Source organism: Rattus norvegicus, chromosome 6 (assembly GCF_021556685.1).
Source record: "Rattus norvegicus strain SHRSP/BbbUtx chromosome 6, alternate assembly SHRSP_T2T, whole genome shotgun sequence".
Classification (NCBI taxonomy): Eukaryota; Metazoa; Chordata; class Mammalia; order Rodentia; family Muridae; genus Rattus; species Rattus norvegicus.
The window spans coordinates 25893714-25920236 of record NC_141539.1 but is presented as its reverse complement, the minus strand read 5'-3'; the positions used below and the strand labels follow the sequence as shown (position 1 = coordinate 25920236).

General features: G+C 39.9%; 1 long non-coding RNA gene across 1 annotated transcript in view; it reads left to right on the top strand.

Annotated features, from left to right (window-relative positions):
* Positions 1–401: 401 nt before the first annotated feature.
* Positions 402–26523, top strand: part of LOC120093234 (uncharacterized) — a 51791-nt gene continuing 25669 nt past the window's right edge. The window contains exons 1-4 of the long non-coding RNA XR_015623442.1: positions 402–527; positions 5118–5176; positions 17024–17104; positions 23234–23356. This is a non-coding gene — a long non-coding RNA (uncharacterized LOC120093234). The remainder of the gene's footprint in view (positions 528–5117; positions 5177–17023; positions 17105–23233; positions 23357–26523) is intronic.

Sequence of the window (26523 nt, the reverse complement as noted above, 5' to 3'; positions counted from 1 at the left end):
GTGTGGGCTCCTCACCAACCCTGACACAGCAGGAAAGTGAAGGGGACCCCTTAGCCCAGTTTTAGGCAAGCATTTATAGAGACAAGAAGAGGGTAGCTAGCCTGGCACACATCTGATTGGGAGGGTGGGGGGTTATGGCCTTTAACATAAATGGATGGTGCTGGGAGCCAAACCATAAGCTTAACTTCTGTTTTCCTGCTGATTGGTGGCTGTTAGGAAGTGAAATGCCGGGGTGGGCTTGTAACCTGGTCCTTGGGACATAACCTGGAAATTGGAGCTAGACTCAGGTCTTTTTCTGGGGTGGGGAGGGTTTGTAACCTGGAAACTGGTAGACACAGGTCTTGTTGAGGGGGGGTAGCCTGGAGACTGTTGCTAGGTAGCAGCCTGTTAGTTAACTTGAGCTCAGCCTTAGGTCAGGTTCTGTAAGATGGAGTCGTAAATGAAAGGATTTGATTTCTCCCTCATATCTGCTTGGTTGTTCAGCTGCCCATGGGTTGTTCACAAGCGGTGGGGGATAAAAGGAAAAGGTAAATAATCGTAGCATCGGTTTTCTTCATTACAAGGTAATGAGGAAGTATCAGGAAGATTTTGATTTCTACTTTGTCAATCACCTGAGCCCCCTGTGTTTTTTTCCCCCTAGATTTTGGAAACACATTATGAATTTCCAGTTAAGCTTAGTCTCTCTGAATTCTTCTTTCTTTATTTTTTTCATTTATTGGATATTTTTTATTTACATTTCAAATGTGACCCCCTTTCCTGGTCTCCCATCCAGAAATCCGCTACCCATCCCCCATCCCCTGCTTCTATGAGGTTGCTTCTTTTGGGTCTGTTGTAAGAAGATTACTTTCTTGCTTTTTCTAGGGTGTAGTTTTCCTCCTTTTGTTGGATTTTTCCATCTATTTTTAGTCTTTGTAGGGCTGGATTTGTGGAAAGATGTCTAAATTTTGTTTTGTCATGGAATTTCTTGGTTTCTCCATCTATGGTAATGGAGAGTTTTGCTGGATATAGTAGCCTGGGTTGGCATTTGTGTTCTCTTAGGGTCTAGATGACATCTGTCCAGGATCTTCTAGCTTTCATAGTCTGTTGAGAAGTCTGGTGTAATTCTTATAGGTCTGCCTGTAGAGGTTACTTGACCTTTTTCTCTTACTGCTTTTAATATTCTTTCTTTGTTTTGTGTATTTGGTCTTTTGACTATTATCTGATGGAAGGAATTTCTTTCTCAGCACAATCTATATGGAGTTCTGTAGGCTTCTTAGGGATGTTTTCTTCTATCATTTTGTTGAAGATATTTATTGGCCCTTTAAGTTGGGAATCTTTGCTCTCTTCTATACCTATTACCTTAGCTTTGCTCTTCACTTTGTGTCCTGGATTTCCTGGATTTTTTGGGTTAGGAACTTTTTGCATTTTGCATTTTCTTTGACTGTTGTGTCAGTGTTTTCTATGACATTTAAAATTTTTTTATTAGATATATTTCTTTACTTACATTTCAAATGGTATTCCCTTTCCCAGTTTCCTGTCCATAAGCTAGCATCCCCACCCCTCCCCCATATGGGTGGTTCCCCCTTCCACCTCCCTTACTGCCCCCCCCCATTCCCCTGCACTAGGGGTCCAACCATGGCAGGACCAAGGGCTTCTCCTTCCACTGGTGCCCCAACAAGGCTATTCTCTGCTACATATGCAGTTGGAGCCCTGGGTCAGTCTTTGTACAGTCTTTTGGTAGTGGCTTAGTCCCTGGAAGCTCTGTTTGGTTGGCATTGTTGTTCTTATGGGGTTGCAAGCCCCCTCAGCTCTTTCAACCCTTCCTCTAATTCCCCTAAATGGGGTCCTGTTCTCAGTTCAGTGATTTGCTGCTAGCATTGACCTCTCTATTGGACATGCTCTAGATGTGTCTCTCAGGAGAGATCTATATCCAGTCCCTTTCAGCATGTACTTTTTAGCTTCACCAATCTTATCTAGTTTTGGTGGCTGTATATATATATGGGCCACATGTGGGGCAGGCTCTGAATGGCCATTCCTTGAGTCACTGCTCTATACTTTGCTTCCATATCCCTTCCTATAGATATTTTTTCCCCTTTTAAGAAGGAGTGGGAGCATCTGCATTTTGGTCATCTTTCTTCTTTAGCTTCTTGTGGTCTGTGGATTGCATATTGGGTAATTTGAGCTTTTGGGCTAATATCCACTTATTAGTGAGTGCATACCATGTGTGTTTTTCTGAGATTGGGTTACCTCACTCAGGATGTTATTTTCTAGTTCATTCCATTTTCCTATGAATTTCATGAAGTCATTGTTTTTGATAGCTGAGTAGTACTCCATTATGTAGATGTACCAAATTTTTTGAATCCATTCCTCTGTTGAAGGGCATCTGGGTTCTTTCCAGCTTCTGCTAAATAAGGCTGTTATGAACATAGTGGAGCATGTGTCTTTTTAATATGTTGGGGCATATTTTGGGTATATGCCCAAGAGAGGTATAGCTGGATCCTCAGGCAGTTCAATGTCCAATTTTCTGAGGAACCTCCAGGCTGATTTCCAGAATGGTTGTACCAGTCTGCAATCCCACCAACAATGGAGGAGTGTTCCTCTTTCTCCACATCCTCGCCAGCATCTGCTGTCACCTGAGCTTTTGATCTTAGCCATTCTGACTGGTGTGAGGTGGAATCTCAGGGTTGTTTTGATTTGCATTTCCCTGATGACTAAGTATGTTGAACATTTCTTTAGGTGCTTTTCAGCCATTCGATATTCTTCAGCTGAGAATGGTTTGTTTAGCTCCGTACCCCATTTTTTAATGGGGTTATTTGGTTCTCTGGAGTCTAATGTTTTGAGTTCTTTGTATATTTTAGATATTAGCCCTCTATAAGTTGTAAGATTGGTAAAGATCTTTTCCCAATCTGTTGGTTGCCATTTTTTCCTAACCACAGTGTCCTTTGCCTTACAGAAGCTTTGCAGTTTTATGAGATCCTATTTGTCGATTCTTGATCTTAGAGCATAAGCCATTGGTGTTTTGTTCAGGAAATTTTTCCCAGTGCCCATGTGTTTGAGACTCTTCCCCACTTTTTCTTCTATTAGTTTGAATGTATCTGGTTTGATGTGAAGGTCCTTGATCCACTTAGACTTAAGCTTTGTACATGGTGATAAGAATGGATTGATCTGCATTCTTCTACATGCTGACCTCCAGTTGAAAAAGCACCATTTGTTGAAAATGCTATCTTTCTTCCATTGGATGGTTTTAGCTCCTTTGTCAAATATCAAGTGACCGTAGGTGTGTGGGTTCATTTCTGGGTCTTCAATTCTGTTCCACTGATCTACCTGCCTGTCTCTGTACCAACATCATACAGTTTTTATGAATATTGTTCTGTAATACTGCTTGAAGTCAAGGATGGTGAGTCCCCCAGAAGTTCTTTTATTGTTGAGTATAGTTTTCTCTATCCTGGGTTTTTTGTTATTCCAAATGAATTTGCAAATTGCTCTTTCTATCTCTATAAAGATTTGAGTAGGAATTTTGATGGGGATTGCATTGACTCTATAGATTGCTTTTGGCTTAATATCCATTTTTACAACATTTATCCTGCCAATCAATGAGCATGGGAGATCTTTCCATCTTCTGAGATTTTCCTCAATTTCTTTCTTCAGAGACTTGAAGTTCTTGTCATATAGATTTTTCAATTGCTTGGTTAAATTCACACCAAGATATATTATATTATTTGGGACTATTGTGAAGGGTATCATTTCCCTAATTTCTTTCTCATGCTATTTATCCTTTGAGTAGAGGAAGGTTACTGATTTGTTTGAGTTAACTTTATACCCCACACTTTGCTGAAGTTGTTTATCAGGTTAACTTTTTGGGGTCACTTAAGTATATTAACATATCATCTGGAAATAGTGATAATTTGATTTCTTCCCTTCCAATTTGCCTTCCTTTGACCTCCTTTTGTTGTCTGTTTGTCTGGATAGGAATTGGAGTAGTATATTGAATAAGTAGGGAGAGAGTGGGCAGCCTTGTCTAGTCCCTGATTTTAGTGGGATTGCTTCAAGTTTCTCTCCATTTAGTTTGATGTTATCTACTGGTTTGCTGTATATTACCTTTACTATGTTTAGATAAGGGCCTTGATTTCCTGATCTTTCCAGGACATTTATCATGAAGGGGTTTTGAATTTTGTCAAATGCTGTCTCAGCATCTAATGAAATGATAATGTGGTTCTTATCTTTGAGTTTGTTTATATAGTGGATTATGTTGATGAAGCCTACTTGATCATGATGGATGATTGTTTTGATGTGTTCTTGGAGTTGATTTGCAGGAATTTTATGGAGTATTTTTGCATCAATATTCTTCTTTCTTTTTTTTTCTTTTTCTTTTTTTTCAGAGCTGGGGACCGAACCCAGGGCCTTGCGCTTGCCTACCACTGAGTTAAATCCCCAACCCCGCATCAATATTCTTAAGGGAAATTGGTCTGAAGTTCTCTTTTTTTGTTGTGTCCTTGTCTGGTTTCGGTATAAGAGTAATTGTGACTTCATAGAAGGAATTTAGTAGTGCTCTGTTTCAATTTTGTGGAATAGTTTGTACAATATTGATATGAGGTCTTCTATGATGGTGTGATAGAATTCTGCACTAAAACCTTCTGGTTGGGCTCTTTTTGGTTGGGAAACTTTTAATAACTGCTTCTATTTCTTTAGGAATTATGGGACTATTTACATGGTTTATCTGATCATGATTTACCTTTGGTACCTGCTATCTGTCTAGAAAATTGTCCATTTCCAACAGATTGTTGAGTTTTGTTGAATATAGGATTTTGTAGTAGGATCTGATGATTTTTTTTAATGTCTTCAGATTCTGTTGTTATGTTTCACTTTTAATTTCTGATTTTGTTAATTTGGATACACTCTCTGAGACCTCTGACTGGCTAAGGGTTTATCTATCTTGTTGATTTTCTCAAAGTACCAGCTCCTGGTTTTGTTGATTCTTTGTATAGTCCTTTTCGTATCTACTTGGTTGATTTCAGCCCTGAGTTTGATTTTTTTCCTGCCTTTTACTCCTCTTGGGTTTATTTATTTCTTTTTGTTCTAGAGCTATTAGGTGTGCTGTCAAGCTGCTGACATATGCTGTCTCCTGTTTCTTTTTGCAGGCACTCAGTGCTATGAGTTTTTCTTCTAGCACCACTTTCATTGTGTCCCATGAGTTTGGGTATGTTGTATCTTCATTTTCATTAAATTCTAAGAAGTCTTTAATTTCTTTCTTTATTTTTCCTTGACCAAGTTGTTATTAAGTAGAGCATTATACAATTTCCATGTATATGTGGGCTTTCTGTCGGTATTGTTGTTATTGAAAACCAGCCTTAGTGCGTGGCCTGATAGGATGCATGGTAGTATTTCTATCTTCCTGTATCTGTTGAGGCCTCTTTTGTGACCAATTATATGATCAATTTTGGAATATGTATCATGAGGTGCTGAGAAGAAGGTATTTCCTTTTGTTATAGGATGGAATGTCCTATAGATATCTGTTAAATCCATTTGGTTCATAACTTCTGTTAGTTTCTCTATGTCTCTTTTTAATTTCTGTTTCCATGATCTGCCCATTGATGAGAGTGGGGTGTTGAAATCTCCTACTATTATTGTGTGAGGTACAATGTATATTTTGAGTTTTAGTAAGATTTCTTTTATGCATGTAGGTGCCCTTGCATTTGGAGCATAGATATTTAAGATTGAGAGTTTTTCTTGGTGAGTTTTTCCTTTGATGAACATGAAGTGTCCTTCCTTATCTTTTTTGATGACTTTTGGTTGAAAATCAATTTTATTTGATATTAGAATGGCTACTCCAGCTTGCTTCTTCAGACCATTTGCTTGGAAAGTTGTTTTCCAGGCTTTTACTCTGAGGTAGTGTCTGTCTTTGTCCCTGAGCTATGTTTCCTGAATGCAACAAAATGCTGGGTCCTCTTTATGTTTCCAGTTTGTTAATCTGTGTCTTGTTTGGGGGGAATTGAGTCTGTTGATGTTGAGAGATATTAAGGAATAGTGATTGTTGCTTCCTATTATTTTTGTTGTTAGAGGTAGAATTATGTTTGTGTGTCTCTCTTTTGGTTTCATTGCAAGGAGATTATACTCTTGCTTTCTGTACAGTGTAGTTTCTCTCCTTGTGTTGGAGTTTTCTATCCATTATCCTTTGTAGGGCTGGATTTGTAGAACGATATTGTGTAAATTTGGTTTTGTCATGGAGTATCTTGGTTTCTCCATCTACGTTAATTGAGAGTTTTGCTGGATATATTAGCCTGGGCTGGCATTTTTGTTTTCTTAGGGTCTGTATGACATCTGTCCAGGATCTTCTGGCTTTCATAGTTTCTGGTGAGAAATCTGGTGTAATTCTTATAGGTCTGCCTCTATATGTCACTTGACCTTTTTTCCTTACTGCTTTTAATATTCTTTCTTTGTTTTGTTCAATGATGTTTTAACTCTTATGTGAGAGGAGGAATTTCTCTTCTGGTCCAATCTATTTGTAGTTTTGTAGGCTTCTTATATGTTTACGGGCATCTCTTTCTTTAGATTATGGAAGTTTTCTTCTATAATTTTGTTGAATATATTTACTGACCCTTTATATTGGGAGTCTTCACTTTCTTTTTTATCTATTACCCTTAAGTTTGATCTTCTCATTGTGTCCTGGATTTCCTGGATGTTTTGGGCTAGGAGCTTTTTGCATTTTACATTATCTTTGACCGTTGTGTCAATGTTTTCTGTGGCATCTTCTGCCCCTGAGATTCTCTTTTCTATCTTTTGTATTTTATTGGTGATGCTTGTATCTACCGCTCCTTGTCCCTTCCTTAGGTTTTCTATGTCCAGCATTGTCTCCCTTTGTGCTTTCTTTATTGTTTCTATTTCTATTTTTAAATCCTGAACAGATTTGTTCAATTCCTTCACCTGTTTGTTTATGTTTTCCTGTAGTTCTTTCAAGGATTTTTGTGTTTTCTTTTTAAGGGCTTCTACTTGTTTACTTGTGTTTTCCTGCATTTCTTTAACAGACTTCTTTATGTCCTTTTTAAAATCCTCTGTCATCATCATTAAAAGTGATTTTTAAATCTAAATCTTGCTTTTCTGGTGTGTTTGGATATCCAGCATTTTCTTTGGTTGGAGAACTGGGCTCTGATGATGCCAAGTAGTCATGATTTAAGTTGCTTAGGTTCCTGCCCTTGCCTTTAGTCATTGGGTTGTCTTTGGTGTTTGCTTGTCTTGCTGTTTCTGAGAGTGACTTGACCCTGCTGTAGGCCTCTGTGTCACCACTCCTATAGAACTGTTTTCCTGTTTTCTTTCAGCCTTTTCTGAGAGCAGGTGCTCTGATTTCAGGCGTGTAGGTGCACCTGGTGACTGTCTTCCAGCTTTAGGTGCAGACAGGAATCAGAAGAGTCCAGCCCCTGATTGCTTCTAGGTCCTTGCACCTAGGGGGCACAGTTGGCACTAGGTGATTCCCTCTTGGGTCTGGAATGTGGGCAGAGGGTAGTCTCCTCAGGCTTCTCAGGAGTGTCTACACTTCTGAGTGTTCAGCTCTCTTCCCCACAGTATTTGGGTTCAGGGAGCTGTTTGGCTGGTTCAGTTCTGTCCTGGGCGCAGACCAGAACTGCAGGTACCAGCGACTGACTATTCCTATATTCTTGTGTCCAGAGGCACTGTGCAGTTTCCCCTTGCACCAGGGATGTGGGCAGAGGTGTGTAGAAGTGTTAGTCTGTTCTGCAGTCTCAGGTTGTCTGCACTTCTGGGTGTTCCACTCTTCTCCATGGGATTTGGGTGCAGGGAACTGTGGGATAGTATCAGTTCACTTCTGGGCAGAGCTAGAAACAGGAAGTGCCCTGACCCAGAGGACTTCTGCCTCTGTGTGTCCTGAATCCACCAGGCAGGTCACTTGGTAGCAGAAAAGTGGGTCTTACCTCTGCTCTCAGGTGTGTAGGTGCTCCTGGAAAATGTCTTCCAGCTCTATACATGGGCAAGAATCAGAAGGGTCCTACCCCTGATTGCCCCTAGGTCCTTACACCCAGCAGGCACAGTTGGCACTAGGCGATTCCCTCTTGGTTCTGGAATATGGACAGAGGGTAGTCTTCTTGACTCCTCAGGAGTGTCCACACTTCTGAGAGTCCAGCTCTCTCCCCTACAGGATTTGGGTTCAGGGAGTTGTTTGGCCAGTTCAGTTCTGTCTTGGGCACAGACCAGAACCCCAGGTACTGACGGCTGACTTTTCCTATATTCCTGTGTCCAGAGGCACTGTGCATTTTCCCCTTGGACCAGGGATATGGGCAGAGGTGTGCAGAAATGGCAGCCTGTCCTGCGGTCTCAGGATCTCTATGACATCTTCTTTTTTTTTTTTTATTAACTTGAGTATTTCTTATATACATTTCAAGTGTTATTCCCTTTCCCGGTTTCCGGGCAAACATCCCCCTCCCCCCTCCCCTTCCTTATGGGTATTCCCCTCCCAATCTTCCCCCCATTGCCACCCTCCCCCCATAGTCTAGTTCACTGGGGGTTCAGTCTTAGCAGGACCCAGGGCTTCCCCTTCCACTGGTGCTCTTACTAGGATATTCATTGCTACCTATGGGGTCAGAGTCCAGGGTCAGTCCATGTATAGTCTTTAGGTAGTGGCTTAGTCCCTGGAAGCTCTGGTTGCTTGACATTGTTGTACTTTTGGGGTCTCGAGCCCCTTCAAGCTCTTCCAGTTCTTTCTCTGATTCCTTCAACGGGGGACCTATTCTCAGTTCAGTGGTTTGCTGCTGGCATTCGCCTCTGTATTTGCTGTATTCTGGCTTTGTCTCTCAGGAGCGATCTACATCCGGCTCCTGTCGGTCTGCACTTCTTTGCTTCGTCCATCTTGTCTAATTGGGTGGCTGTATATGTATGGGCCACATGTGGGGCAGGCTCTGAATGGGTGTTCCTTCAGTCTCTGTTTTAATCTTTGCCTCTCCCTTCCCTGCCAAGGGTATTCTTTTTCCTCATTTAAAGAAGGAGTGAAGCATTCACATTTTGATCATCCGTCTTGAGTTTCGTTTGTTCTAGGGATCTAGGGTAATTCAAGCATTTGGGCTAATAGCCACTTATCAATGAGTGCATACCATGTATGTCTTTCTGTGATTGGGTTAGCTCACTCAGGATGATATTTTCCAGTTCCAACCATTTGCCTACGAATTTCATAAAGCCGTTGTTTTTGATAGCTGAGTAATATTCCATTGTGTAGATGTACCACATTTTCTGTATCCATTCCTCTGTTGAAGGGCATCTGGGTTCTTTCCAGTTTCTGGCTATTATAAATAAGGCTGCGATGAACATAGTGGAGCATGTGTCTCTTTTATATGTTGAGGCATCTTTTGGGTATATGCCCAAGAGAGGTATAGCTGGATCCTCAGGCAGTTCAATGTCCAATTTTCTGAGGAACCTCCAGACTGATTTCCAGAATGGTTTTACCAGTCTGCAATCCCACCAACAATGGAGGAGTGTTCCTCTTTCTCCACATCCTCGCCAGCATCTGCTGTCACCTGAGTTTTTGATCTTAGCCATTCTCACTGGTGTGAGGTGAAATCTCAGGGTTGTTTTGATTTGCATTTCCCTTATGACTAAAGATGTTGAACATTTCTTTAGGTGTTTCTCAGCCATTCGGCATTCCTCAGCTGTGAATTCTTTGTTTAGCTCTGAACCCCATTTTTAATAGGGTTATTTGTTTCCCTGCGGTTTAACTTCTTGAGTTCTTTGTATATTTTGGATATAAGGCCTCTATCTGTTGTAGGATTGGTAAAGATCTTTTCCCAATCTGTTGGTTGCCGTTTTGTCCTAACCACAGTGTCCTTTGCCTTACAGAAGCTTTGCAGTTTTATGAGATCCCATTTGTCGATTCTTGATCTTAGAGCATAAGCCATTGGTGTTTTGTTCAGGAAATTTTTTCCAGTGCCCATGTGTTCCAGATGCTTCCCTAGTTTTTCTTCTATTAGTTTGAGTGTGTCTGGTTTGATGTGGAGGTCCTTGATCCACTTGGACTTAAGCTTTGTACAGGTCTATGACATCTTCTAACCCTGTGGTTTTCTCTTCTATCTCTTGTGTTCTGTTGGTGATGCTTGCAGCTATGACTCCTGTTCTCATTCCTAGATTTTCTATCTCCAGGTGATTTCTTTATTGTTTCTCTTTCCATTTTTAGATCCTGGATGGGTTTGCTCAATTCCTTCCCCTGTTTGGTTGTGTTTTCCTGTAATTCTTTAGTGTTTCCTTTTTAAGGGCTTCTACCTGCTTACCTGTGTTGTCCTGTATTTCTTTAAGGGAGTTATTTATGTCCTTCTTAAAGTCTTCTACCATCATCATGAGATGTGATTTTAAATCAGAATCTTGCTTTTTATGGTGTGTTGGGCAATTCAGGACTTGCTGTGGTGGGAGAACTGGGTTCTGATAATGCCAAGTGGCCTTGGTTTCTGTTGCTTAGGTTCTTGGCCTTGCCTCTTGCCATCTGGTTATGTCTGGTGTTAATTGGTCTTGCTGTCCTGACAGTGGCTTGACTCTCTTGTAAGCCAGAGTGTCACTACTCCTGGGAGACCAGCTCTCTGGCAGGATTTGGGTACCTAAATCTGTGGCACAAGGTCAGCTCCAGGCACAAATGGTGACTGGGAAGATCCTTTCCCAGTTTGCTCCTCTGTGTCCCGAGGGCTCCAGCCAAGTCCCTCAGAGCAGAAGTGGTAGTCTTACCTGTGCTCTCAGGTGTGTCATCAGTCCTTGGAGACCAACTCTCTCTTGGTAGGATCTGGGTACAGAGAACTGTGGCATAGGGTCAGCTCTGGGCACAGACCTTCTGAATTCTTATTCATCATTCTGTAACTAGATTAACTCACTAAGTTTAGTAAACTGGGGAACCAACATTCACATTTTTGCATAGACCTTTTCCTTCCTGTTGCCATCCTCATAGACTATACTAAGTGAAAGACAATGACTGCTGGAAATAAGAGATTTATTAACTTTGCAATTATTTTTCTTATGATGTTAACATTAAATTATACATTAGAAATATTTGTGTAGATATATTTTGTTTCTAGGCTGACACAGGAGAATTCTGAGTTCAAGGCCAGCCAGTACTACATAGGAAAATCTGGTCTTAATGAAAGAAATTAAGAGCTAATTAGACTCAAGAGGTTACTAGTGACAAAACAAAACAAGCCAAGAATCAGAAGGGAGACTGGATGGAGTGTAGCACCAGAATTGAGTTTTAAACAGTTAGTGGTAGATGGATATATCAAATGATATTATATAAATGCAGCCAGAATACAGCAAATATAGAGGCGAATGCCAGCAGCAAACCACTGAACTGAGAATAGGTCCCCTATTGAAGGAATCAGAGAAAGAACTGGAAGAGCTTGAAGGGGCACGAGACCCCAAAAGTACAACAATGCCAAGCAACCAGAGCTTCCAGGGACTAAGCCACTACCTAAAGACTATACATGGACTGACCCTGGACTCTGACCCCATAGGTAGCAATGAATATCCTAGTAAGAGCACCAGTGGAAGGGGAAGCCCTGGGTCCTGCTAAGACTGAACCCCCAGTGAACTAGTCTATGGGGGGAGGGCGGCAATGGGGGGAGGGTTGGGAAGGGAACACCCATAAGGAAGGGGAGGGGGGAGGGGGATGTTTGCCCGGAAACCGGGAAAGGGAATAACACTCGAAATGTATATAAGAAATACTCAAGTTAATAAAAAAAAATATTTTAGAAAAAAAAATAAATGCAATACCTTTCAAAGATTAAATAAAATATTATTTTAAAAAGTTAAATAGTTAAGGTAATTATATATAACAGTTTATTTAGTCATTCTATATTGTATAAAATTGTAGCATAAATTTGTACTCTTATGATATACATTAATTTATCAATATATGATAAAAATAAAAGGGCACACAATTATTTTGGTAAACTTACTATAAGTATCAAGAGTCCTACCAGATTCCATTTCTCTTATCAGCAAAGGTGGGTTTGAAATCTGTCTCACATGCTGTAACAAGATTGTACAAACAATGCAAGACAGGGGTACAGAGCCTACCAAGGGTCACGCTTCGTAGCTGAGGCAGGAGGATCACAAGTTCAAAAACAAAAATCACAAGTGTGCTCCATTTTATTATGAAGTAAGGTCTCCCTTTGCGATGGCCGAAATGAGAAAAGCAGCTGTGTTCTAAAGGTTCTGCTTGTTGGGTTCTTAGCTATTTATGTAGTACAGGTGATTCAACAGCCCTGTACCATTAGGTTAAGTTTTTACTGTTTTGTAGATGAAGAAAAAGGTACTATGCTGAAGGTCAGACAGCTCAGAGGTTTTGGACATTGACCAAACCCAGGTCTGCATTCGCATCTGTAGTACCCATACCATGTCAGTCTTTCTTCAGAAAAGTTGGAGTCATGTTAAAAACAAAACTCCAGAGAATGTCAATTCTCAGGAAACAAAAAAAGAAAACAGAAAAAAAGCGTGATTTTTTTGGTGGGGGGGGGGGAAGTGTTGAGTCTAGTTAGCAGAAGAGAGTGTTAAAATGCTGAAGCCGTTGGCCACAACTTCAGCCTGGTGAGGGAATTTTAAATAACTCTCGACTCCTGTTTGGCAGGCATTTGCAAGGAAGAACCTGCCAAGATTCCTCTATTAGGAGGATTTAAGATTTCCTGAAGAAGCTCTGCTGTCGTTAATATCATATTATGTAAATTATCTTGCAGTCATCAAAATGTTTAGGAAAATCGAGCCATTTTTAGCCTTTTTAAAAAATCAGTTTTCCAAATCTGTTGGGAGGGCTATATTGGGGTATGAGGCATACAGGTACCTGAGTGTGCTAGTATACCTAATATGAAATGTAAATAGGAGTAGATTAGTCCCCCATCATCCACAAGGATTGTATTCAAAGATGCTCATGTGAGGATTGGAATCTTACCCACCAACCACCAGACTCTGAAAATTCTCTTCCCTTTCCCTCCATATGCACAATCTTGTGGTAAATTTTAATAAGTAAATAAATAAATAAATAAATAAATAAAATTTATTTTCTATGTAGTTGTGTGTGCTTAGTGTGTGTGTGTGTCTGTGTGTGTGTCTGTCTGTGTGTGTGTGTGTGTGTGTGTGTGTGTGTTCACATTTTTGGGTGCTTGTATGTGTGTGAAGGCAGGAGTTCAGTCTTGGATATCATTCTTCAGGAGAGTCCATGTTGCTTTTGCATCAAGATTTCTCACTAACAACAAAGATAACAGGAAACAGCAATTATCATTTATGGAAACAGAAACTAAACAGAGACACAGTGAAACTAACAGAAGTTATGAACCAAATGGATTTAACAGATATCTATAGAACATTTCATTCTAAAACAAAAGAATTACCCTTCCTCTCAGCATCGCATGGTACCTTCTCCAAAATTGAGCATATAATCAGTCTCAAAACAGGCTCAACAGATACAGGAAGACTGAAGTAATCCACAAATCCTATCAGATCACCACAGACTAAGGCTAGTCTTCAGTAACAACAAAACGAAAGAAAGTCCACATACCCATGGGAGCCGAACAACACTCTACTCAATGATAACTTGGTCAAGGATGAAATAAAAAAGAAATTAAAAGACTTTTTAGAATTTAATGGAAATGAAGGCACATCATACCCAAATTTATGGGACACAATGAAAGCTGTGCTAAGAGGAAAACTCATAACTCTGAGTGCTTCCAAAAAGAAACTGGAGAGAACATATAGCTTGACAGTCCACCTAAAAGCTCTAGAACAAAAAGAAGCAAATACCCCCAAGAGGAGTAGAGAGAAGGAAACAGTCAAACTCAGGGCTGAAATCAACCAAGTAGAAACAGAACTATCCAAAGAATCAACAAAACCAGGAGCTGCTTCCTTATGAAAATCACGAAGATAGATAAACCCTTACCCAGACTATCCAAAGGGCACAGAGTAGTATCCAAACTAACAAAATCAGAAATGAAAATGGGGATGTTACAACAGAAACTGAGGGAATTCAAAAAAACATCAGATCCCGCCTATATGCAACAAAAATGGAAAATTCTGAGGAAATTCACAGTTTTCTAGACTGATACCATGTACCAAAGTTAGATCAGGATCAGATAAACCATCCAAACAGTCCCATAACCCCTAAAGATATTCTCTCTTCTATCTCTTGTAGTCTGTTAGTGATGCTTGCATCTATGACACCTGATCTTTTCCCTGGGTTTTCTATCTCCAGAGTTTTTTTCTCCCTTTGTGATTTCTTTATTGTTTTTATTTTTACTTTTAGATCCTGGATGTTTTGTTCAATTCCTTTACCTGTTTGGTTGTGTTTTCCTATAATTCTTTAAGGTATTTTTGTGTTTCCTCTTTAAGGGCTTCTACTTGTTTCCCTGTGCTGTCCTGCATTTCTTTAAGGGAGTTATTAATGCCCATCTTAAAGTCCTCTATCATCATAGTGAATTATGATTTTTAAATCCAAATCTTACTTTTATGGTGTGTTGGGGTATCCAGGGCTTGCTGTGGTGGGAGAACTGGGTTCTGATGATGCCAAGTAGCCTTGGTTTCTGTTGCTCACGTTCTTGTGCTTGCCTCTCACCATTTGGTTATCTCTGGTGTTGGTTGGTCTTGCTCTCTCTGACTGGAGCTTGTTTCTCCAGTAGATCTGTGAGCCTGTGATCTTAGGATTCAGAGCACTCCTGGGTGACCAGCCCTCTCTGGTTGAGATTTGGGTAAGGAGGGCTGTGGGGCAGCCTTAGCTGTGGGCACAGATGGAGACTGGAAGCATCCTGATCCAGTCTGCTCCCGGGACCCTGGGAGGCCAGCTCTCTCTGGGCGGGGTTTGGGTACTGGGAAATTAATTTTCTATCTGTTTACTTTTGACTAGTCTGAACATCTCACATCAGTGCCAAGGTAGAGGGTAAGATCTCCTGTGACAGCTTCCTTGATGTTGCATGTTTAAAGGTGATCCATTTATACCTGGCTCAGCTCTTTACGACTTATAATCTCTGAGTAACTTTTATTGTATAGGCAAAACATATCTTGTCTGTTGATTCATCAGTTGTGGATACTTGTGTTATTTTCATTTCTCAATTATGACTAATAACATTATTGAGAACATATGCACGTAAGTCCTCTTATTATTTATTAACCTGGTTTATTCCTCTTTTTGTGGTGTATGTACATGTTCGTGTGTATGTATGCAACAGATGTATGTGCACGTGTGTACATGTGCTTATGGAGCCCAGTAGTCAGTGTTGGATGTCTTCACCAATTGGTTTCCATTGTATTTTGCTTTTAGTGTATAGGTGTGTGGGATTGGCATCTTACGGAATGTAGAGATCATTAATTCAGCCAGAGAGTAGCTGCACAATGAACTTCAGGGAGCCTCAGATCCTGCCCTTGAATTTGAGATAACATCCCCAATTTTCCTTCCAATGTACCTTTGTTTTGGGCTAAGGTGCTAGAGGACAGCAAAGCTACTTTATGGCTTTTTAGCTTTTATCTTGAGTGAAAGAGTCACATCCTTTGGAAACAATTTCTCCTGCATAACAAGAAAAAACCCTTCCCTTCATGTTTTAGATATACCACCTTCATTCCTACGACTGTGACTCTAACCATGATGCCACTAATGTGACTCTAACCATGAGGACCTTGACTAAGCGTCAGTGAAGCAGGACCCATACAAGACATGCACTATTATGCTGGTGGAAAAATGATCATATTGTTAAAAGTTAGTGTTCTGCGGGCTCCCTGTACAGTGGTCATCTCTAGAATACTTTTGAAGCTCAAATTTTGTTTTTCATGTACAATTTCAATTTGTGTTTGTCAACACTCTGAGATCATCAGTGCTTTTGTACATTTATATGGAATGTGGTCATGCTGCCTTTGGGGCCACTCCCTGACATCACAGGAGTGGGATTTTCTCTGTATGGGATTCCATCCTGTATTCCACATAGGTTTTCTTCATATGACTTAGTGCCTATATTCACTCCTAACTCTAATTATGTGTTTCAGTCTTTCCAATTAGCAAAGAATTACTTTGGTATGGATGTATTTCAACCTGTGCACATCTAGGCAGAAAGCCTTCTTCTAGTGTTTCTTTTTTGGATTAGATGGATAGGTTAATCTTGTGCAACAGACTAGCTTACCAGTTAAGTTCTTTGTACAAAGCACCGGATCCTTTTCAATTCTCTGGATTTTTATGTTGACTTTCATTATGAGAATGGGATTTTAACACATTTTAAATGACAATATTTTTAAAATAAGTATTTCAATTTACTCAGAACTATATATAGACACAATGTTAATGGTGGTGCCATAACAAAATAAATAAAAACAGAACCCACAAAGGCAACTGGTTTCACTTATGTAACACTGACAAGGGTTGCTCTAAATGGCTGGCAAGAGGGCATCTGTTTATAGAGCCACAGAAAGAAGTTACTGCTCTAAAGACAAGAACAGTGAGAATTGTTGGGATGTAATCTATATTCATATGCTATGCAAATTCCAGGTTATATTTAGGCTCCAGGTTTATTTTTCCAAGAAGCAGGATGTTTAACACATGTATCAGGATGTTTCAAGGTTTCCTTTTAAATTTGGAATTCCAGTGTCATATTGTTTACACAGTTCAACAACGTTGCTTTTCCAAGGGGAGTAGAAACCCCCTGAGACCAGACAAAGTCATGTCAGGCTCTCCCTGAAGCTTATTTGGGAAACAGGTTTTGAATTAATTTTATGGAAAAAGCATTTTTATTTTTCCAAAGTCAGAATAAATTTCATCTGTACCAGTGCCTACTCAGTGGGCCAGCCTGGGCAAATGGAAGAAATACTTTTAATTGGATATATGCATCTGCCCTTGAATTCCAAAGACTACTGCAGAATGACTGTGGCTGAATTACCTGGCTTCTAAAGTTTATGGAGAAAGAAGTATTAACATTGCCTTGACAAGGCTGTCTTTAGAAAGCAATATGCATATATATATATATATATATATATATATATATATATATATATATATATATATATATATATATATGATCAAGGCTTAAATCTCTGAAATGCTTTCCAGATGGACCCCTGGCATCATGAACTAGCTGTCCTTGGCTTTCTCCTCACACCATCATTCTCATTCAAGGAAAAGGAAAAAGAGGTAAAATGGCTTCTAGTGACAATTTCTGAATTTTAGTTTCTTAAAAAAAAACCAGAAATCTTATAAGAAAGTGTCTTTGTTTTATTCTTATGTGTGGGGATGTGGAGTTGTTTTGGAATGACCAAAGAAACTGGCTATGATTTGACTCATGTTCAAGGAGAGGCATGGATTGGCCAGCCACAGAGAGTTCTGTGATTGTGTGATATTCAGAATTCTGAGAAATTCTCAAAGGGTATATAAAGGATAGAGCCTGGATAGATGTGGTGGGTGGTTGTTGGTTGTTTAGGGAAGTGGGTTGCATTTTGTTAGAAGCTGTGGTCAAAGAAGAAACAAAAGGAAATAAATTAGATTTATGGATTTTCCTAATTCCTCTTTCTCCTCTATTCTTGTTTCTCTATCTGGTGTTAGAATAAAAACTGGTGGGATGAAGTGTGGGAAAAAAGAACCACAAAGTAGCAAATATGGCTACAATGGCTCAGTACATAAGACATTCGCTGCCAAGCCTGACCACCTGCGTTTTATTCCTGATACCCACACGGTGGGAGGAAAGGACCACAGTATCTTGCATGTTTTCTTTTGATTTTCACACATGAATTTTGGTGCACACACATGTTCTCTCTCTCTCTCTCTCTCTCTCTCTCTCTCTCTCTCTCACACACACACACACACACACACACAAATATGAATGAATAAAGTGTATATTTTAAGTAAAAATTTGTATTGGTTATTTTATTTTTATTTACATTTCAAATGTTGTCCACCCTTGTCAGTCTCCCCTCCTCAACACCCCCAACCCATCAGCCTCCTTTTTGCCTCTAAGAGGGTGCTCCCCAATCCACCAACTCACTCCTGCCTCACACCACTAGTATCCTCCCCCTATGCTGTGGCATCAAGCCTCCACAGGACCAAGGGCATCTCCTCCCGTTGATACCAGATAAAGCAATCCTCTGCTACATATGTAGCTAGAGCCATGGACTCATCCATGTATTCTCTGGTTGATGATTTAGACCCTGAGAGCTCTGGTGGATCTCGTTAGTTGATATAATTTTCTTCCTATGGGGTTGCAATCATTTTTAGCTCTGCAATCCTTCCCTTAATTGTTCCATTGCTCCCCCACCCCACCCCAGCTAAGTCTAATGGTTGCCTGTGAGTATCTGCATCTGTATTTGTCAGATGCTGGTAGAGCCTCTTGGAGTACAGCTATGCCAGGCTCCTGTCCGCAAGCACTTCTTGGCATCAGCAATTTTGTATTAAGAACGAAAAGCTCCACAGAGTTCCTGTGCTTTAATTTTCATTCTACTTTGGTTTGACAAATGGAACTCTGGTTTTTGCTCCTTTGCATCTTTCCTGACCATTTAGGAAGATGGAAAGCACCAAGGACGCCCCTAAGAAGAATTAGCTCAGCTGTTCTCTGCTGAGAGGAGAGGCAAGCTCTCTTCCCAGCTCTGATGGGTTTGACGATCAATATTACTTATACTGATACATTATCGTCTCAGTAAGGGATTGCAGCAGTGGCTTTTGTTTCCCTGTTTATTAGTTAACAGTATATTTATATGTTACTCATAGCACATAGTCTGATGCTGAGCACAGAGCAAAAAGGCAAGGAAACAACAAGGACGTCTTCAGAGCTTGATAATACTTAAGGTAGTAATGTGTTAGTCAGGGTTCTGTGGAGACAGAATGACAGCGACACTGACTATAAAGAATTGGACCATGTACTTATGGTGGCCAAGAAATTCCAAGATCCCCAGAGGTGGGAAGCTGGACAATCATTGGAGCCAATTGTGTGAATTCCAGACTGAGGGCAGAAAACCAATATTCCAGTTCAACCAGAAGGTCAGCAAATGGCCTTCTTACAGTGCTTTTGTTTCAGTCAAGAGTTTGAGGGAGGAAAAAGGAACACCCTGATTGGGAAGGTCAAAAGGCTTGCTTAGTCCTCTAATTCAAATGCAAACCTGTTTGTAAAATACTCTGTAGAGACATTCCTAGAGATGTTTAACTAGGTATCTGGTTGCCCATGGCTCAGTTAGGTTCACAATAGGCGCAGATGAACCATGATTTGACAATGACTAAATGACGAATATCTTTTACAGACACCATTTGAGATTTTTGCTTGCCCTCTTCCAGCTCATGGTAAATCAAAATTCTATAAATTGAAAGTGTATTTACTGTACATAGTCTATTGAATATCAGAGCTGAGGAACACAGTGTTCTTCTAGAGAATCATTTATTTACCTTAATTATCATATGGCTAATTGGGATGTTGCCTTGTGTACTGTCCAGCCCCGTGAGACTGTTCTACGTCCTATCAGTATCCTGGGGAAACAAAGATCAACATTCTAAATTAAAAGTATAGTTTCTACTGAACACACATCACTTTTATGCCATAATAAAGTTGAAACTTGGAGTTTGGAGACTGTCTATATTTCCTGGAATGTTAAGACTGGTTCTTGGTGGATGCATATAGAACCAACCATCCCTCTGGGACTGGAGTGGTAGGAAAAGTTGATGTTGAATGTTACTATATATTTTCCAAGAACATTTTATGAAAAGGAGCTGGTTGTCTCATTGTAACTTAGAACTTATCTAAATAGCTCAACTCTAAAGAGAATTATGTCTGTAGTTGGAAAATGCTCTGGGAACATGAAAGTAGCTAAGAGACATATTATTTAAATTAAATTTATCAACATTAGGGATGGACTAAATTTCAGGGTATGTAAAAAAAACCCAAAGAAATGTCATTAGTGGTTCAAAGTAAAGAATTAGATGGAGATAGCAAAGTTTCCTTGCATTTAATACACATTTGGAGGCTTCCTAGGAGCTAAATATTTGGAGATGGAAAGAGATATATTTAAGATATCATTTCTCATCTCCACAAATTTAGAGTGCTATGGGGAAAAGGAGACCAGGTAAAGGGTCCCTGATAATGCCAAGAAAGGTGAGGATGCAGGTGAAATGTAGAAGACCTGTCAAAAGGTAGCAGAAAAGACAACAGCATCTCCAGTGAGAACTGAGCATGAATAATAAATCGAAAAGTAACAGGTTTATTTATAAGCTTAGAAATAAGTAAACATAATCATCTTTTTTAATCAACCAAAGAGACTTTATTTAATTAGTGCTAGCTTTCAGCATGACAATAGTTTTGTACAATTTTTCCAGAATGATTTTTTTAATTTATTGTTTTTTTTTTTACTTATTCACTTTATATCCCACTCACTTCCCACTCGCACAATCCTTCCCCTGTCACCCATTTTTTTTCTTCTGAGTAGGTTGGGGTTCCCCTGGGTGTCTCCCCCTGTCCCCCATACTTCAAGTCTCTGTGAGGCTAGGCGCTTTCTTTCCCACTGAGGCCACACAAGGCAGCCCAAGTGGTAGAACATATCCCATGCACAGGAAAGATATTTTGGGATAGGCTCTATTCCAGGTGTTCAGGACCCACATGAAGGTCAAGCTGCACATCTGCCATATATGAGTGAAGAGACCTAGGTCCAGCCCATGTATGCTCTTTGGTTCGTGGTTCAGACCTTGAAAGCCCATAAGGTTCCACATTAGTTGACTCTGTTGGTCTTCCTCATCATCTTTAATGATACAGACTTCAGAGTGGTTCGAACCTAAATTCAAATAAATATGCATGTTTGTAGAACTTTTAAAGAAATCCATTGTACTCATTACTCTTAAGTGTCATCTTACCACAGCTTATCTTCCCCTGAAAAGGGAGTTTCAATTAGAGCTTACCTAAACCAGATTGGCCATTGTGCATGCCTGTGGAGCATTGTTAATAAACCCAGCCCACTGTGGGTAGCACCATTCCCTGGGCAGTAGACTTTGAGATGCGTAAGAATAGAGGTGGCTAGCTTGAAAGCAAGCAGGCAGCATGGACACATTTTTCTCCTTCTGCTCTTATTTTCCAACTTTATATTTGTCAGTAATATTAAAGCTCTTCGTCATATACATTGAGGCAGAGTCTCTCATTTCAATTCAGTTTACCAATTGTGGTAGTCTAACTAAGTGAGTTTGCTTCAACTACTCCTTCTCCCCTGCTTCTGGCACACTGGGGGTACAGATGGACCGCATTACTCATGGTTTTTATGTGGATGCTGGGTATGAGGTCTCTGGTCTTCACCACGATTCTCTCCGTAGCTGTTGTTGCAATTCATTAATATAGACGGAAGCATCAGTATTATAGAACATACATTTTAACTTTCGTTTCTCATTGTACATGCATAGGTCTGTCCTTTCAATCTCTCTTTCCCTCTCCCCATGTCTCATCTATAAACATAGCACAAATATAAAGATCACAAACACAATTTCTTAAAATATTAGTAGTGGTGTGTGTGTGTGTGTGTGTGTGTGTGTGTGTGTGTGTGTGTGTGTGTGTGTGGTGTATGTGGGGAGGTGGGGTGTATTTATGATGTGTGTGGGGTAACATCCTGTGGAGACTCTTCTCTCCTACCTCTATGTGGATTCCAAGGAAGAAACTCCAGGCATCGGTTTTGCATGGGAAAGCACCTTTACCCACTGAGCCTTTATGCTATTCCATCATTTTGGATGTTTGTTTGAAAAATGATCTTGCTTAAAAATGACAGTTGTTTTGTTTGTTTTCTTATACAAAGTCAGCAACATTCAGACTTTGAATTTTTTTAAGAGAAAACTGCGCTAAAAATACAAACACAACTTTTTGATTTTGCCGATGTTCCCAAGGTTTTGACTACTTTAGCTTTAATTAATGTCAGTAATAAATTTAAAGTTGGAAAAAACAAGGGATAAGTGACAGGAAATAAATGTATGACTGTGAATCATCATTTATTATAATTATGATGTGATGGTGTTTTAACAAAGTTTGTATGAAATGCAAAGCAAATCTCATACAGTGTATCTGAACAGCAGTGCAAGTGTTAGATTTCAATAAGAAATATTTTTATACTTTATTTTTTATTAAATTTTTTGAGTTAGCATACAAAATAATGTTTAATTATAGCATGTTTATATGTATATGTCATTGTATACTCTATTCTAACTACTTCTTCTTTCCTACAGCTTTTCTTTGAGCTCCCAACCCCCTCAATAGGGAACTAATTAATGATGATTTCAATTTCCCACCATATTGTGGGAATTGAGGATGGTACAGTTGGTAAGAGCTCTTCTTGTGCAACTAACTATGAATCTTCCACCCACACAAAAATATGGGAATTAGCATGTTTGCATCTGTAACATCAGTGCTATGTAAAAGGGAGATAGGAGCTTTCCTCATTTTTGGTGTCTACCAAGTTAGTTTCAGGTTCTGTGACAAACCCTGACTGAAAAGAATAAGGCCAAAGGTGGCAGAGCAGAATGCCTGATACCTGAAATCCTCACTTGGCTTTCACGTGTGTGGAAATGTGTGCTCATATTTACAAGGGGGTAGATACCCACCCCCTTGTAACCATCAGGTAATAGTGTATCATTTCATAAATTGAGTACTGCCAGATAGTTATAATTATATTATTGAGCTCATCATTTGACTAAACTAATGTATTTAATGTTGATTCTCTTAAAGAACCTGGATTAATATAATTTTAGAAATTATTCAAAGCAGATTTGTTAAAGTATGTATTTATTTTAAAAGTTGTTTTCCTTCCCTCAAGAACAGTAGTTCTCAACCTGTGGGTCAGGCCCCTTGGGAGGGGTTGTCTAATAACTCTTTCACAGGGATCACACATCAGATATCCTGTACATCAGATATAGACAATTCATTATAGTAGCAAAATTAGGGTTATGAAGTAGCAATGAAAATAATGATGGTTGGGGGTCACCACAACATAAAGAATTGCCATAAAGAGTCATAGCATCGGGAAGGCTGAGAATCACTGCTCTGGAAGATGGTGTGAGGTAGAACTTTAATCTTAAAGAAAACATTTCCCATCGTAGGAGAGTCTCAGGATGGTCCTAGCTACCAACATTTGAATGGCTCACCAACTCATTGATGTCCCTCTCCCCCTGCTCACTCTGTCCTTTCTATTTCACAAGTCAGTGCTCTGAATTTTTTAATGGTTCTTCTGGTCCCAGCTCTCCTGTGATCTCTGCAGGCATTTTCTGAGGAAACCTGAACATAGCAGTTGATGCTCTAAATGTCTCCATTTTCCCATTTAGAAACGGAGTGGCTGCAAACTGTACATCTAGAAAGCTATTGCCTGAGACACTGCTCTCAGTGTAATCTGGACCACTCAGTGGCTTCTACAGACTTCCCTGCATTCTTTCTTTCCATCTGACCAGGTAGGAAGGAACGTGCCTGATAAAGGTGACACTTTACCACCTACGACAAAAGCTGCTCACTTTATATTTTGTTTAACTCCTTTTAGGTCTTCGTGGATTTTTTTTAACCTACTATTTATGATTGTTTATTTGCTTGCATGTTTGATGTTGCTCAGCCTGTATCTGTGGGAGCAGAGACTCACTATAATCATTGCTGAATGTTCCTTGTCTAAAGTGGTGTGTGCCATGAATCAGTATTCAAGTATTTGTTAACTATAGTGTCATAAAGTAGGTTCAACTATGAAATAGGCACGGGTGTGGAGATGGATTTCAATGCTGTGTATGTATCCCCTGGAAAGAGTTTGTACACAGCAGGCAATTTACCAATATTCCATATCTCTCCGGGTTTCACCGTGAAGCTCAGAGAACTTTGCAGTTGAAATTTGGGGAGAATTTACATCCAGACTATGAAAGTTACTCCGATTCTCCTATGTATGTATTTCAACTCAGTTACCAACAACGTAGACTCCATAAATCTGTTCTCCACACTTGACATGTGTTTATTTCTCATAAAGACTCTTTGGCTGTATTTTGCAAATCTGGGTTTCCCTGTGTTTGAGTGTCCTTTCTTCTTAAGCTGGAGTCATTCATAGGAATGCTATTAAAGAATAAGATTTGCTCCTTAAGAGTGACTGGTAACCTCATCAGATACCCTTATACTCACTACATTTGCTGCTGAGATAGGAATGAGTACACCGATAGATGTATGTACTACAATTATGTAAGACTTATCTGTTCTAATAAAAAGAACTGTACATTAATGCTTATTAGTTTTATCTTCACAAACGAGGCCTGCCTGGGGCTCTGCAAACAGTAAGTCTGCTAATTAGCATATCGCCCAGCTTGGTTAAGCTGGCACATGGTTGACTCTTGGCCCCTTGACTCCTTTGCTAATTCAGAAAGGAGGCTGCCTCAGATCTTGAAATCAGAAAATCATTTCCTTAGAGGCCGTTAGAAAAACCTTTCAATACAAGTGAGAATATTGATAGATTCTGAAAGTGTTTGCCTCTGTCATTAATAAGTTTTGTCTGTCCAAGACTGAAAAGATGCAATCAACCAAATATGCTAAAACCTCAGCAAGCATTCTGTCAGGATGAAAAAGCCAGGTTCAGTGAACAAGAAGCACCATTCACCACCCTGAGTCACCCAGAACCATTGTGTGTGGAGCTGACAGAGATCCCGGGCTACACACAGTTGGAACATAGATCTTCCCCATGTTCAGGACGTACATGCATATCTCCATCTTCATAAAAAGAAGCTTAGAATCCATCCATTAGATATTGTATGCTTCCAAATTTTTCAGCTCAGGATTATTGATCCCCCTAAGTGCAGGACCCTATGGTTTCTTGGGTTTAAGGTAGAATCTGTAAGTCATTTGTGTGGATCGTTAAAGACACGCCACCCCAACCCCAGCCAGTCATTATTTTTGCAGCTGCACTTTTCATAATGCAAATTGGCTGCGATAGATTTGAGTAACTGAGAGAAACAAATCTCTTGATGATGATCAGTGTAGGTTATCACTTAAAGATGCTTGGAAATTAATTATTCTTGTTGAAGGAGGGGCTGTGGTGGAGCTGTTACTTGCTTCCTTTGGGGGGATGCTGTGTATTGTATTTTACTATTTTGACTGTGAGTGTGGGGCTCTGAAAATGCCTGTGTGATGTGTGGCTGGAGGTATGGAAAGGAAGGGTGCTCATGTAGCTTTCTGCTCCTGTGTAAAAGGCAACAGTGTCCTCCTGGGGTTCTTAATCACATATGGAGATAACGCCTTCTAGGAAAAGGAAGCTTGCAGCAACAGGTTGAGGTTGTAGCTCGAACAGCTTTCTTTCATTCATTTAAAAACAGTGTATATTACATCTTTCCTAGGCACCAAGCTCTGGGGACAGACTGGTGAGAAAAGTTCACTGCAGTCAAACATGTTCTTTGGCGATATGTCCTGTTTTAGATTTCAAGTTTATTTAGGGATGGAGCCTTCTTCAGGCCCACTGTTTGCTCATCACAACAGAATGTTTTACAAATTGTGAAAACCCCCAATTGTACTCTAAATTGTCTCTGCTTTCTAATTTTTTCTTATTTTGTCTTTCCTCTATTCTGAATTTTCTATGAAACCAGCTTTTGGAATTGGATCCAGAGCCTTGAATATAGCAGGGGAATGCTGTCTGTGTCACTGAGTTACACCCCAGACCATTACTTGAACTATACTGTAAGCAACTGGGAGGCCTGGATTACACACCTACACTGGTCTGGAACCTTGGAGAGATCTAGGAAGAAATGAGGGTAGGAAGTTCAGCTCCTGCCTTTGTGGGGCTCAAAATGTAACAGTATATGAGAAATGCTGAACTACACTGCAGTTGGTGAAAACAGGACATGAACTGTGCCCAAAGGTTTCCAGGGCCTAAGCCACATGACACAGAAGAATGGACATCTTGACAGAGTTTTACCATCTCTAGTGAGATGATATGCAACTTGCAGGTTTGTTTGAGGAAGATACATGGTCTAGAATAATCAACATCCACCAATACTTTACACCTATCAGCCACCATAATGATGAAAAAATAACTTTGTTTCTTCTTGTTTCTGAACTGAAGGAATCTGTTTTATATCTTAACACCTTTAGAACAGAAGCTGTCTTTATATTCTTCTTTGAAAATCAAGAGGCCCCTTATCTAGTTTTCCTCTTCCGTTCCAGACACTTGTCTGTCAATGTGACTAAGTTAAGGTAGGGGTCACGAAGAGTAGAATTGAGGACATTGAGGCAAATGGAAATTAAAATACTGAGCTCCCCCTCTGCCTCCGCATAACCAAAGGAGTTGGAGATCATACGGGCAACCAGAGGATGCAAATGGTTCTCTGTGAATACTGTGCTGTATCTGAGGATGATAAGGTGCTTTGGCAGGAGAGATGAAGGCCAGGAGACTAGAAACCATCATTCTCCACATGCTACCTTTGAACAGAAAGGCAACAAGTGGATTTACTGGAAATTGTGGAAAGGCACATAATAGCATTTATCAAATGCAATGTATAAAGTAATATACTTTTATGAGGGTAAATAGACTAGAGATAGCAATGCACTTGGTAGAAGCAAGTAGTTACCATTTTTGAAAAATATTCAGGGCATTCAAAAAAAA